Genomic DNA, 15,741 nt, shown 5'->3' on the forward strand with positions numbered 1-15,741 from the left:
GTTGTTTTATATACCTCAAACTTGGCCCAGAGGCATCAGAGTAAATTACATAAGTTCCACATTACATTATACAAGGTCAGGTTTTTTTTTACATGGGAAGATTATGTGGTTTGCCCAGAATCAAAGGATGTTGAGCCAGTGCCAGGACACAAAACTGGTTCTTTAGTTCTGAATTCAGAGGCTCAAGACGTTAGGCTACATCTTCTCAGTAGCAATCGAATGCTCTCTACTTAGTGATGTGAAATGATATGACATGACCAAACAATCATTAAGAGGAATATTACTGATTGTATACGCTTTATGTAAATAATGATGTTCAAGATCCACAGAGAGGATATGTATTTGCCTATAGGGAGTTAAATACTTTGAATAAAAAGCTATGGATTGACAGAGTGCTGAGGTGCTATGGCACTGTTGTCCTGTCCCTGAGAGGTTTGGGTTCACTACACCCAGCATAGTTAGAGATATAGAAATAGAGCTCACAGTGTACAGGTCTGGCAGGGTGAAGGGATTGAAGGAGTGGTGTAAAAGACAAAATGGCTCAGAATGGAGGAAGAATACAGAGTTAGAGCATATCAATCAGACAAATGTTTTTTTCTGCACAGATACATGCAGACATGAGAGAAGACTATCTATGGTTATCATAGTTTTAGATAGAATGTCTGTATTGTGTGTAGCAATGGGAATGGTCTGAGTAACTCCCATAAAAACTGGTTGGTTTGTGAAACATTGAACATTTATAAACCACAGAAAATATGCATGTTAGAAGCAAATATTGCATACAGTGATAGATATGTAGTGAAATAGATGGGTTTTGATTTATTATCTTGTATTACACAACAGATGTCTATTAGGGGAGATGAAATATTGGGCCTCAAAAAAGGAAGTATACACTGTTAAGAATTTTTACTTATAGGCAAAGACAATGGTTCATTATTCAAATTATGGCACATTAACAGATGTACACTATCTGTCTGGTTTCTAAACAAATATTGACAAGTCAGAAATCTTTTTTTTCTTGCAATAAAATTAGATAGTTGGACAACAAGAGAAGTGACATTGATTGGTGATTTTAAGTTTGTTATTGGCTCAGGCTAGATTCTTCCAATAGATCAGTTGTATCTAAAATGAATAAAGTTTGTGTTTCAATTCTGATATTTATACAAGTACATGGTCTTACTCTTAAAGACCTCTGAGGGTCATTGAAGGCGGGAGAATGGAGTTACCTATTTTATACCTACTACCAGGTATAACTCTCAGATTTCTATGGCATTTGTGTCAACTATCCTTGTCTGCAAAACTAACATTGAGGTATGCCCTAATATTGTATGCGATTATAACCCCCTATTAGTATAGATAGATCTGGGTATAAAGATGTTTCTGCAAGATGGACTTCAGATCACACCCTCCTAAAAACACAGTCTTATTGCCAAATATATGTTGCCCATTATACAGGATTATTTTCAAAATAACTTGAGTAGTGCCTCCAGAATCGTATTTTGGGGTACATTAAAGGTATATGTTTATGGGGTTACTATTTAGTATGTTAGTGCTTATAAGACACAATGTTAATTCCTAGGGGAGCTCAAGCATAATACAGTACATGACTGTAATAATTCTCTGACATATGGAGAGACAAAAACAGAAGGTGTATATTGCAAAAGTACAAAAATGTTTTTTATTAAAAACTTATCACTACATATACGTACAAAACAAATCTAAAACAATCCACAAACACACCACATACATTTCATCATTCATACTCAACAATCATATTGTATACATCAAAGGCTGAAAAGCTCATAGAACAGATATCTATAGATCTTTCATATTCATATTCAAAAATTATTTGCCATATTGATGATTTATGTTTTAGACATTCATTACAAAAGAAGCCATGGATTCAGGCTATTAAGTTGATGTTAAATTGGTGTTTGTATCACTGAATGGAGACAACTCGGGATAATATCCTATGCATGTTTTGGCACAGCAGTGCCTTCTTCAAGAAAAGCCACAGCTGATAAAATTAAATATCCTTTAAACAGAAGATGTCTCCCCGGGTCCAAATGGGCTGAGCGATTTACAGCACTAATCCAAAAATTCCGCCTACCTAGATCAGAATGAGTGAGGCCCACTGTAAAGATGATTGATATATAAAAATAAGAACTAGATGTAGATTGTCTGAAGGATTCCTTGTTTCTAGATGACAGATAACTCTGTATAGGTCCCGGCGTCTTTAAATCAACGTTTCTCGGACTGCAGTGGCGCAGTGTTGAATAGATGCAACACAGGCCACGCTGTCTGGATAAAAAGTACTTATGAGACGGACAGCATAGAAAGTAAAAAAAAGACTTTCATTGCAAATATTAAATGAAATTTATATGAAGAATTCTGATCATAGTACAAACAGAGACTAGAGCGCAGACATGCAATCGATTAGAGGAAAGGCTACTGCTTGCTGTTTGGCAAGCAAAGAGCAGACAATGGTGTATGGAGAAGCAAATGGACACATCTTAGGCTACAAAAGTAAAAATTTAGTAATATTTCAGTTATAACTGAAATTAAGGATGAGCCTTGAGTTTGGCTGTGCTATTAGAATTCCTTTTGCAATTTTAGAGATGTTTCACATTTTTATATCAAATATTATCTGCGCCTGTTTATCTAGAACAGGTACTGCAAGAGACAAACTCCATTTTGCATCACAGATTTTGTCTTGCAGTGCGAAAAGCATTATGGGACTTGCAGTTGTCAGCATAAGTCACATGACTAAGATCATTTAAAAATCTGCGTCATGTGAAGATGTCATTTCCTATGATTAAGGCAATCAGGCCGAATCGTGTCAGGAAGGAGTTCCTGCATGTCTGTAACCTGCAATATTGAATAAATCTTTGGCAGTCTGGAACTGGGCTGTGGCACTTCTGTATGTTGGATTAAATTACCAGGATTTCCATCCACGGCAGCCACGGCCTCCCTACAGGATTGGGTGCCCTCGACGACAGAATTATCTTGTTGGTAGAAATTGGAGGGCATGACCCACCTGCGTTCAAAAGGAAAATGGAATGTCTGAAGACTAACCGTAACCCATTCCGTGCTCTCGTCGGCCGATGGCCGACGGGAGCACTCCCTCCTCAGTGCTGCCGTCTGCCAACGGCAGACGCAGCCCCGCCCACCCTTTAGAAGGCCCGCACTGCGGCGGAAAAACTGCTGCGGTTAAGGAATTAACAAAGGTGGGAAAAGGTGACAAGTGAGGTAACCACCTCGGCTTGGTAAGGACCAGACTCAATTATGGAGACTATTTCGTTAACGTTGAGTTCTCTGAGTGCTGCATATTTCATTCATGACTTAACCTGCCTGTGTTTTTTATCTAAAACAGGCACTTCAAAAGACAAGCTCCATTTGGCATCACGGACATTGTCTTGCAGTGCGAGAAGCATTATGGGACTTGCAGTTGTCAGCATAAATCACATGACTCAAGATCATTTAAACTTGGCCTGGGCGTCAAATTTGGGTAATTTCACCTTCCGCGGAGAACGCCAAATTGCCCAAACTTCTGCGTTTCGCGACTTTGCGAACTTTTTTGCTTGTTCGCATTCTCACAATGCGTGTTCGCGAGATATTTCCCTCCGAGCACACAAACAGCAATTGCGAACAGGAAAAAAGCATCGCGAACAAGCAATTCCGTGTGTTTGCGGACTTTCTGCGCGTTCGTGGAGATTTTTTGTCGTTTCGCTGAGATTCTCATACCGCGGTTACGCAAATTCCGTCCACCCCTAATTTAAACACCTGTGGCCTGTGAAGACGTCATTTCCTATGATTAAGGCAATCACGCTGAAACGCGTCAGGAAGGAGTTCCTGCATCTCTGTAATGTGCAATATTGAATAAATGTTTTGGAAGTCTGGAACTGGGCTGTGACACTTCTGTCGGATATATATATTTATATATACATATTTCTTTGTGAGCCTATACTTTGCAAGCATATATATATATTTGACATATAAATGTATATAAAAACATATGTATGTATATATATACATTATGTGCATATATACATTATATATTATTATTATTATTTGGAGTTTTATATAGCGCGTAGTTACCCTAGGGCATCCCAGCGCTTGTCCAGGTGCCAACAATCATCAAGAGGCCGGTTCAGCAGCGTCAAGCAGGAAACAGGTGAGTTTTAAGGAGTTTACGAAACCGAAGAGTACAAGTCTCTGAGCGCAACCTCAGAGGAAGCGCGTTCCACTGGGTGGCTGTATTGACCGAGAATCTTCTCCCGTCGGTATGGGCCCTTTTCACTCTGGGAATTTGGAGCAGATGTTTCTGGTCAGAGCGCAACGCTCTATTAGCCTTGTAGGGCACAACTAAATTCCTCAGGATAGGAGGTCCCTTCCCCTGAAGAATTTTATGTGCTGTGCAAAGAGCCTTGAATTTGACCCTTTCCCGCACCAGGAGCCAGTGCAGTGCCTTCAAAGCAGGTTTAGCTGACTGCATCCTTGGCACATTCGTAAGCAGCCTTGCAGCAGCATTTTGGACCTGCTGAAGTTTATTAAACGTTGCTTCAGGGGCACCTAGAAAAATAGCATTGCTATAGTCTAGTCTTGATACAATAAGCCCCTGAATAAGCAACTTCCTGGATATCGTAGGAAGAAGAGGCAGGACTTTGCGAGCTGAACGGAGAAGGCCAAAGCAGGCACCTGCCGTTTTTTTCGCATGAGTCCTGAAAGAGAAGTCTTGCTCTAACCAGACCCCCAAGCTCTTAATCTCCTCTTTAGGACCCGGGAGCTCTCCCAGACAGCTAGGCCAGATAGTCGGAGGGAGTGAGGGAGTCTTATGCCCTAGCAACATTATTTTGGTCTTAGAGCCGTTCAACTTTAGAGCTGATTCACACATCCAGTTGTGAACTTTGGACATACAGGAGTGCAGCGAATCAGGATTATCCACAAGTTGGGATAGAGCAACCACAAGCTGGGTATCGTCAGCATAGCTGACAATTTTGATACCAAATGGGGCCACCACATCCTCCAGGGGGGCCATATATACATTAAATAATGTAGGGCTAAGGGAAGAGCCCTGTGGCACACCACACTGGAGGGGGATAGATGCTGACTGTTCACTGCCTTCCCAAACCTGGTAAGTCCGACCGCAAAGAAATGTCCGAAGCCACTTCAGAGGCACACCTGTAACCCCTACATCGGACAGCCGTTGGATCAACACTTGATGGTTCATAGTGTCAAAAGCTGCACTGAGTTAAATGCACAAAGCCTCTGACACCATGGATCACACAAGTTGTTTTCTATTCACGTCCTATTTATTGACAGTGAATGCTCTTGTTTTTTAGCACATTATTTAAAGGTTCAAGTGGGTACACATGGGGTGTGAACAACTCAATTTTGATTGTCTCCTTACATCAGAAAATACATTCGATAATAACAAAAAATAGCTTACTGGCTATTAGATTTGATCAACGTGAAACAAACACAGTGACAAAATAAGTGGAAACACTTAATAAATTCAAATATAAACAGTCCACAAATAAAAAGAAAAGTGAATTCATATATCAACAGTATCTTATTTACAAATGATGTGTTTAGGTCCTACTGTAAATCTCAAGGAGATTGTGTTGCTATCCCGGGGGGATGTTGTTGATTTGTCCCTCAAACGGGAAAGTTAATTGTCCTGTGGTATGCCAGGGAAAGTCATATGTTGCAAAAGTTCTTTAGTGCCTAGTGGTGAGATGCGTCTCTCACTGTATGTCCCAATGGTTTAGTTGGATCATATGGCATATATTCCTCCTGGCACCAAAGATGATCTGATATGACTTTCCCTGGCATACCACAGGACAATTAACTTTCCCGTTTGAGGGACAAATCAACAACATCCCCCCGGGATAGCAACACAATCTCCTTGAGATTTACAGTAGGACCTAAACACATCATTTGTAAATAAGATACTGTTGATATATGAATTCACTTTTCTTTTTATTTGTGGACTGTTTATATTTGAATTTATTAAGTGTTTCCACTTATTTTGTCACTGTGTTTGTTTCACGTTGATCAAATCTAATAGCCAGTAAGCTATTTTTTGTTATTATCGAATGTATTTTCTGATGTAAGGAGACAATCAAAATTGAGTTGTTCACACCCCATGTGTACCCACTTGAACCTTTAAATAATGTGCTAAAAAACAAGAGCATTCACTGTCAATAAATAGGACGTGAATAGAAAACAACTTGTGTGATCCATGGTGTCAGAGGCTTTGTGCATTTAACTATATTTACCTCGATTCCTGCCTCTGATTCCCTAAACAGAATCAACCCCCTGTTACTTTGCAAAAGCTGCACTGAGGTCCAAGAGGATCACTGCCACTGACCCTCCTGAATCCAGAATGCTCCTGGCTTCCTCAACGACTGCCAGAAGAGCGGTGTCGGTGCCCTGACCTGGCCGGAATCCAGCTTGTGAGTCTCGCAGCATGCCATTGGACTCCAGGAAGCCTGACAACTGGCGGTTCACCAACCGTTCGGCAATCTTGCCGAGTCAAGGAAGCAGGGAGATGGGCCTGAAATTTGCCAAATCCGAAGGATCCAGATTTGGCTTCTTCAGGAGAGCCTTTACCACTGCTCTCTTCCAGCTCGGTGGCACTAAGCCCTGGGCAAAGGATGCATTAATTAGGTCCGTAACAGGGACCGCAATAGTGGTTGCTACCTGTTTCAGGAACCTCATAGGGGCCGGATCCCTAGGGGAGCCGCTCTTCATGGAGCCCAATACCTTAAGGACTTCAACCACTGATACTGGCCCAAAGGTGTCCAGATGGGCAAGAGCTCCTCCTGGCTGACTACCCGTATCTATTCTCTGGACAATCTGGGGCAAGGCGCTTAGAATGTTCTCTATTTTCATATGAAAATAGTCCAATATATATACATATTTTTTTTAACTGTAAAAAAGTCCAACTGAAATGAAAGATCTCTTATTTGCCTGAAATTTCTGAACTTTAAGAATCTGATGCTGGTTATTTTTTCACATGACAAATTGGTACTATACCTGTAAAGAAACCAAAACATTATAAAGGTCTATAGAAATAACAAGTGATATATCAACTCTATATCTAGATATAGATATAACTATTTCCTTGAATTAATTGAATAATGTGATGTAAAACAATTGTGAAGTCATGACCACGATGTGGAGATAACCGAGATCAGTTAATGAAAACAACATCAGGCAATTAATTGCTGGTGCAATTTATGCTCGGGTACTATACCCCATTAAGAATGTGTAAATAACATTGCCAAATACACTTAATGCCATCAATGTATGGCCTGACGCTACAAGGAAAATTAAATATGTATATAATAATTGGTGAACTACAGATCCCAGAATGCCGCTTAAGGGCAGAAATGGGATTTAAACTAAACACAAACGATGGCTCACTTACCGTGAAAAAAGCTGTATTAGGCTGAAACGCGTTGGTCCGAGATTTGAAATCTTAATAAATCAAGCTGAAAAATCCAAGTCTGGAGTGCTGTGTCCTTGGTGTAAAATTGTTGTTATGGGCCAGGACCTGGCCCCTACACAGAGCACTGGTAGCTGAGCGCGGGGTCTGAGGATCACTCTGTGTTGCATATATATATATATTTATATATATATATATATATATATTCAATGAAAAAACCATAGGTTTTAGCCCATATATAGTTAGGGATTAGCATTTACAAAACCTTGAAAATTCACTGAATAAAACATAGGTTATAGACCATATATAGTTAGGGATTAGCATTTACAAAACCTTATTTTACTCGCATAAAACCATTGAAATTCGCATATATAGTTAGTTGCGCTAACTATATATCGCGCACCCGCAATCCACTGCTGATGATGTCACATATTACATCATTCATGACATGGTCAGTGACATCACTGATGACATCACTGATGACATCTCAAATGACATCACTGATGACATCACTGATGACATCAATGATGACATCTAATTTGACATTACTGATCACATCACTGATGACATCATTCATGTGATTATACGATGAACCTCTTCAGACTCTGATATAACCTTAGATACACTCAGTGTAAACAGACACTCACAGACTGTCACTCATCCATGGAGTTACTCACACACCTAGTCAGTCATGCAAAGAATCAATCACACCTCCATTTCCTCAACTATACAGTTATACACATCTTACTTATTCAAACATATACTAACACATATTTACTCCCTTATACAATCCCTGATACAAGTTCACAATGATCCATACAGCCACTCACACATTCACTGGCTCTTATGCACAGTTATTTATATATGTCAACTCTCACATGTACTGTGTTTTACATATGTACTTACTTTGACATGTAGCACTGAGATATCCATTCACTCACCAATACACTCCTGCACACAGTCAACTGCCTATGCAGCTGTTTCCACATGCACTTTTGAACCCATACATCTAGTGAATCAACTGCTCACACATCTATGCACAGAGTCATACACCTCCCAGCCACCCCCACACACACTCAGTCTCCCATACAAATACTTGGGCAACCAATCAATAACCCATATAGTTACTCATATAGCTACTGATCAACACATGCAGCAGTTTACAGAACAACAGACATAATGATGCACAAATTAAGACAGTTTAGTCACTAACCCATGCACTCAGTGAGACACATTTAATCACTCACTTATACAGTCAGTCATGCACCTACTAAATCCTTCATCCAGACACTTATACATCCACTCATTCTTCAATATGTAATACATATTTTAACTTTACAGAAACATACAGTCACTGGATAATGTCATCAGTGATGTCATCAGTGATGTCATTTGAGATGTCATCAGTGATGTCATCAGTGATGTCACTGACCATGTCATGAATGATGTAATATGTGACATCATCAGCAGTGGATTGCGGGTGCGCGATATATAGTTAGCGCAACTAACTATATATGCGAATTTCAATGGTTTTATGCGAGTAAAATAAGGTTTTGTAAATGCTAATCCCTAAGTATATATGGTCTATAACCTATGGTTTTTTCAGTGAATTTTCAAGGTTTTGTAAATGCTAATCCCTAACTATATATGGGCTAAAACCTATAGTTTTTTCATTGAATTTCAATGGTTTTTTAATAGCAAATATCAAAAGCTGTCAAATGTCAAGTACGTGATAGGTAAAAACATTTTCGTGTTTATGCACGTTGATGTGCTTTGAACGCTGCCCCCCCCCTCTTTTCTCTTAGAAGTACTCTCTCTTTGCAGATAGTGAAGGGTAGTTAACGCAGGCCTTTGCCCCCGTTGTAATCCGTCGTGCCTGCTTGTCTCTCCATTTGATTGATTGTTATCCAAGCATTTACTATTTTAGAATTTATTCTCTTTGGTTCATTCTCTATTTACTAACAAGCACAAAGCCGCAATACTCTGTTTAGTCTTTGCAGATAGTGAAAAATCGTGTAAAAAAAAAAATAATAATCAAGCAAAATCAGTAGGCCACTAATGGGATCTCTTTTTGAACTCGCTAAAATAGAAACATTAGGAACAACCCTTCATGAGAAATACGAAACTAGTGAGATGAACTGAGCTCCACACCATGATGGCTGCAAGACAGCTCGGCTCCGCCACCCAGCCCGCCCAAAATAACGATAAACTCTATGCAAATATTATAAATATATACAACACACCAGCAAAGTAACAGGGTAAAACATTTTATTAGATAACTATTTACATAACTATTTTATACTTTTTGTTGCCTGATCCGGCTAGCTCAATCGATCGAGCATGAAACTCATGCACTCTGATAGCAAGCGTTGCTGCTGATGCTATGCAAAAAAAAACGGGTTTTCAGTTTGTACATTCTTCAAGATTTTTCATCCAAGGCTGGTTGAGAGTTTGTAGAACGATGTCTTCAGATTTTCAACATACGGTGTGGTGGCGCGGACTGGGAGGGTGCGCTTGACTTTTGCCCCCTCCCCAAGTCGTGTTGCCCTGGCGTAGCCTAAGATCGCCCCCGACATAGGCGGCCGGCTCCCGGGGTCCGGCGGAACTTTTTGCCTTTTGATGACTCTTCCATTCTGGACCTTATCCCACAATCCGTTTGACCTGAAGACACGCTGTAGTGGGACGCCCCTTTACCGTTTCAGTTGCCATTCCGCCCGCTTTTGCTACACTGTGCCTCTTCCGCCATTCAGCTGTTTACCGCCCGCTCTTGCGACTACAGCGTCTCGCTCACCATGCAGTTGAGTTGCTCCCGCTCTTGCGATGCAGCTATAGGCGGCTGCCACAGGACTCTCAAAATGGCGGCCGCCTCTTCAGATTTGGGCGTGGTCCACTAAAATGGCCATGGGACACCTTGGAACTCGGACTCTTGTCTGCTAGGGCTTGGGCCCCATTCTCGAAAGCGTCCACTGACCTTGAAGATTCTCAAAAGTCTTGGGGGCCCCCGACTCCCGCAGGCTTCTGGTGGGGAGCGGCTGCCATGATTGCTCGTGGAATGGCCACGACTGAGATACGAGATGGTGGTGCTCTCATGCTAACGCCAGCTTCAGTCTGAAACATCCAGAAACACTGTAGACTACCAATTCGATCAGTTCCGGTAGCGCCCCAACGTGACCCGGTAGGGAAGAACTTGCCCTCCCCTCTTTGACTGATGGTTCTTGTTGCCTGTCCCTTCTGTTGTCATTTAACAGAACTTTTTAGACTGCTGAAAGGGGTTGTGTTCCGACCGCTGGTTGGTGGAGACATTTTGACTATATTCTGGACCTAAGTTGTCGCGTAATGCGTTATATGACACGCCGCGTTAGCGCACCCGGAAGTACTCCAGTGCGCGAAGCGCAGCTTCCCGGAAGGGATCCGGGGCGCGGGGCGCGGCGCGCAGCGCGTAACGTAAGCATAACAGGTCATGTGACTTGTTAATAAAACTTTTCATTGGTTCATTTTACTTTTGTTATTCTAATGATGAAAGGCTTGGTCATATGACCTAAAAATTACGCTTTTTATTGCTTTCGAACATTATTTTTTCTTAAACATGTATGTTATAATGTTCCAGGCTAATGTATTTTCCCGGAAAATTTACAACTGTCCTGCAAGTAAAATATATTCCTTTTTCTAGAAAAAGGGCGTTTCTTCGTCCCATGACGGAGCCGTTGAGCAAAAGATGCTCGGCCTGCTGTCTTAGTCGCCGATACGCCTGAATATCAGATTCTTATCGATCACTTTATGTTGCACGAGTAAAAAACACAACAGCCCTTGACCATTTATCTTTACTGCGTTCCTGCGTATTATACCTTTTATCCGTCATGTAATTGGACTGCTTTATTTCACTTGCCTTTTACTGTTTCGAAAACAGTGACTAAAATTAAAAACTTTACCAATGTAAATACTACTACCATGTTTTGTTTTAAAAACCTTTATTGTGAAAATGTCAGTATACAAATACGGCCTATAACCACGTGGGCCGGCCACGGAGCAAACTGGAATCGTATATGATGAGGAGACATTTACACTGTAGAGGAACGCAACGGCGGGCAATTAGGTTGCAAGAACTAAGGTGTCTAACAGTTGCGGAATCGGTGGACGTACATTTTGTAATTAAAATACGACAGGGCCACTTACAATAAAATTATCTAGATATACATTTGCGGGCAAGTACCATGGGTGACGTTAATTCGAACTTTCAATAGTACAGTAATCAATAACACATCAGAACTTAATATCAATAGGGATGTCGAAATATTCAATCAATTCTCGTTCCCGCCCGCCATGTGCTTCAAAACTGCATACGTATCTCGTGATATCAAGGTTGTGCAACCAGTACACAACAAGGAGTTACGAGTCCCATTTATACCGGCGCAATTTTGGGCGAGGCCGGGCAGGTCCAGGATATAGTCAAAATGTCTCCACCAACCAGCGGTCGGACCAGAACCCCTTTCGGCAGTCAAAAAAGGTTCAGTTAAATGACAACAGAATAGATAGGCAACAAGAATCAACAGTCAAAAGAGGGGAGGGCAAGATCTAAAGCCATTGTTTTACAAACTCTCAAGCAGACTTGCATTGGAAAAATCCTGAAGAATGTACAAACTGAAAACCATTTTTTGTCTGTATAGCATCACCAGCAACGTTTGAGTCAGCTTTGTGTGAAGCCGCCATTTTGATTCAATCAATAGCGTCCCCCTGCACACATTCAGGGACCTGGTCGTGTCTAAAGGTCAAACGGATTGTGGGACAAGATGCAGAAAGAAAAGGAAAAAAGTTCCGCCGGACCCTGGGAGCCGGCCGCCTATGTCATGGGCGATCTTTGGCCACACCAGGGCAATAGTGAAGCTGCAGCAGGTGCAAATAAGCTTCAGACAGTGTTACAAGCGCTGCTCAGAACTCTCAACTATGACACCACCTCCGTGCCATCCGGATCTTGGCGCCTTGTGCTGGTTCCGACCTATTCACACATCGGTCCGCTACTGACACCACCTCATAGGCCAACGGGACACCCCACGCTGACTTTCGGCGCAGCATTGTAGGATGGCCACACCAGTGCGGCAACTTGCTAGACACCACCTCGGTGCCATCCAGATCTCGGCGCATTGTGCTTCCTTCGGCTTACTGTAGCCGCAAGTGCGGACGCAACTCAGCTGGATAGCGAGTGAAACACCAAGGGGCGCCCCAATGCAGCCGAGGAGCCTCCATCTTGGGGGCGACGCACAGCATCACATTGCTTTCTCAAACAGCCCCCACTGACTGACGCGACCTCACAGGCCAACGGGGCGCCCCACGCCGACTTTCGGCGCAGCATTGTAGGATGGCCACACCAGTGCGGCAACTTGCTGGACACCACCTCGGTGCCATCCGGATCTTGGCGCGTTGTGCTGCCTTCGGCCTACTGTAGCAGCAAGTGCGGGCGCAACTCTGCTGGACGGCGAGTGAAACGGTAAGGGGCGCCGCACTGCACATCAGGTGCCTCCACCTGGGGAGGCAAGAGAGGCCAGTTTGCGCCACCTCCCCCCCCCCCAGGCACCCCACGCCGACTTTCGGCGCAGCATTGTAGGATGGCCACACCAGTGCAACTTGCTGGACACCACCTCGGTGCCATCCGGATCTCGCGCGTTGTGCTGCCTTCGGCCTATTCGCACATCGGTCCGCTACTGACGCCGCCTCACGTGCCAACGGATTTTGTACGCTTTTTATAGCAGCGCGTAACGTAAGCATAACAGGTCATGTGACTTCTTTATAAAACTTTTCATTGGTTCATTTTACTTTTGGTTTCCTAATGATGGAAGGCTTGATCACATGACCTAAAAATAACACTTTTCATTGGATTAAAACATTTTTTTTCCCCAAACGATGAAAGCCCCACCTTGTTTCTAGATGTTTCAGACTGAAGCTGGCGTCAGCCTGAGAGCACCACCATCTCGTGGCTCCGTCGTGGTAATTCCGCGAGCAATCATGGCAGCCGCTCCCCACAGGAAGCCTGCAGGAGTCGGGAGCCCCCAAGACTTTTGTAAAATCTTCAAGGCTCAGGGGACGTCCGAGTTCCAAGGTGTCCCAGGGCCATTTTAGTGGACCAGGCCCAAATCCGAAGAGCCGTCCGCCATTTTAAGAGTCCTGTGGCAGCCGCCTATCGCTGCACCGCAAGAGTGGGCGCAACTCAACTACATGGTGAGCGAGACGCTGTAGCCGCAAGAGCGGGCGATAAACAGCTGAATGGAGGATGAGGCACAGTGTAGCAAAAGCGGGCGGAATGGCAACTGAAACGGTAAAGGGGCGCCCCAGTACAGCAGACGAGCCTCCACCTGGGGAGACCCGTTCACGCCGCCTCCCCCCCCACCCCCCGGGCGCCCCACGCCGATTTTCGGAGCAGCATTGTAGGGTGCCAAAACCAGTGCGACAACTTACTGGACATCACCTGGGTGCCATCCACATCTCAGCGCGTTCTGCTGCCTTGGGACTATTCGCACAACAGACCGCTACTGACGAGGCCTCCCCGCGCACCCCCCGGGACGCCCTATGCCGTTTTTCGGAGCTGCATTGTAGGATACCAAAAACCAGTGCGGCACCCAGGTAACATCACCTGGGTGCCGTCCAGAACTCAGCACGTTGTGCTGCCTTGGGACTATTCGCACAAAACACAGCTACTGACCATTTTTGCTTCTTTTTTCAAAAAAATGTTTAAATGTATTTACTGTTTTTGTTGCGTTCTATATATTTATAAGTTATTAAAGTGTTATAATCCTACTTTGTTGGAGAGCTATATATTTTTAATGTGACACATAATTGTAAAAACTTTGATGTACAAAGAGGCATCCCTGGAATCTTCCGCTTCAGGCTTGGTCCCACACACCCTCACAGTGAGAATCCCCTCCCCAAGCACAATACAGGATGGTTATCAGATAGTAGGAACGCGTGTGGTGTGACGGATCTCATCGGGTGGGGGCCTTGATCTACTGTAACTCCTTTGAAGAGGGGTGATTCTCTACAGCTGGGGCCATAAACTACATCTGCAGGGCTAGGTGATAGCCTGGGACCGGCCTGGACAATCAGACACAGAGGAAGAGGAGTGTCAGAGGGTGCGGTAGTGAATAGGGTGAAAGGGGGGTGTCGGGCGGGCACAGGGTGTGATTCTCAGGGAAGAGCAGCGCACATGGGAGGAGGTTTCTGGCCCATGCATGAGAGAGAGAGCGGGGGTGACCAGTGCGTGGGGGAGATGCTTGCGAGGGTGGGGAGCCATGCTGAGGATCGGCGGCGTGCAGAGAGTGGGTCTGGTCAAGGCATCTAAAATGGCTGCCGTGCTCAACAAAAGTGTGGCATTGCAAAAAAGAAAAGATGGCGCAGACAATGTTTATCAATAAGGATTAATTTATAACAATTATTTTTAACAAAATATTTACTCGCAGTGACAAAATGGCGGTCAACAGTTCCTGATTTCCATCGAATCGAACGTTAACAGACGTCAAGCAGCAAAAAAAAAAACGCTCACGCACAGCCGCTGGAAGACATGTATCAACATATATGAGCCTCCTCAGCCACCCTCAGAAAACAAAAGGGGTCAGGATACGTCTCCCGTACCCCCTTATACCTAGTAATTTAATGAAATCGAAACACAAAATGGCGAATTGACGTTTCGCTACCAGTTTGCGACCCGGTTCGCGAACCGAGAAGCGCTTCTACCGCGAAAAATCAAATTTTTATTATTTGCCCCACGGGACCCTTTAATAACCCCAACATCATTCCTAGGGGGTCAAGAGGGGTCTACCTAGCCCCCTTTCATTAAATTCCCCCTTCGTTTTTCTCCTCCTCTTGTCTCTCGATCCTACCGACAGACAAGATGGCGGCAGCACCGGACTGTTTAGAATGTTGACAGACACCGGAGAGCCAATCAGCTTCGCTACGCAAAGCTCCGTTAAGCGAAAAGTACGCAATCTGGAGCGCTATCTGGGACGCTGTCACAGATATATCTGTTTTTTAAACGTTAATTTCTCAAAATCCACTGGAGCACATATATTGAGACCCAGCAAAGGCACATCGGGCTAACAGTCCCTATAATTTTGCCAAGTTTCGTGCAAATCCATTCAGCCGTTAGTTTGCGACCCGGTTCGCGAACCGAGAAGCGCTTCTACTGTGAAAAATCTATTTTTTTTTATTTTCCCCACGGGACCCTTTAATAACCCCAACATCATTCCTAGGGGGTCAAGAGGGGTCTACCTAGCCCCCTTTCATTAAATTCCCCCTTCGTTTTT

The sequence above is a fragment of the Lissotriton vulgaris genome (assembly GCF_964263255.1).
Source record: "Lissotriton vulgaris chromosome 9 unlocalized genomic scaffold, aLisVul1.2 SUPER_9_unloc_1, whole genome shotgun sequence".
NCBI lineage: Eukaryota > Metazoa > Chordata > Amphibia > Caudata > Salamandridae > Lissotriton > Lissotriton vulgaris.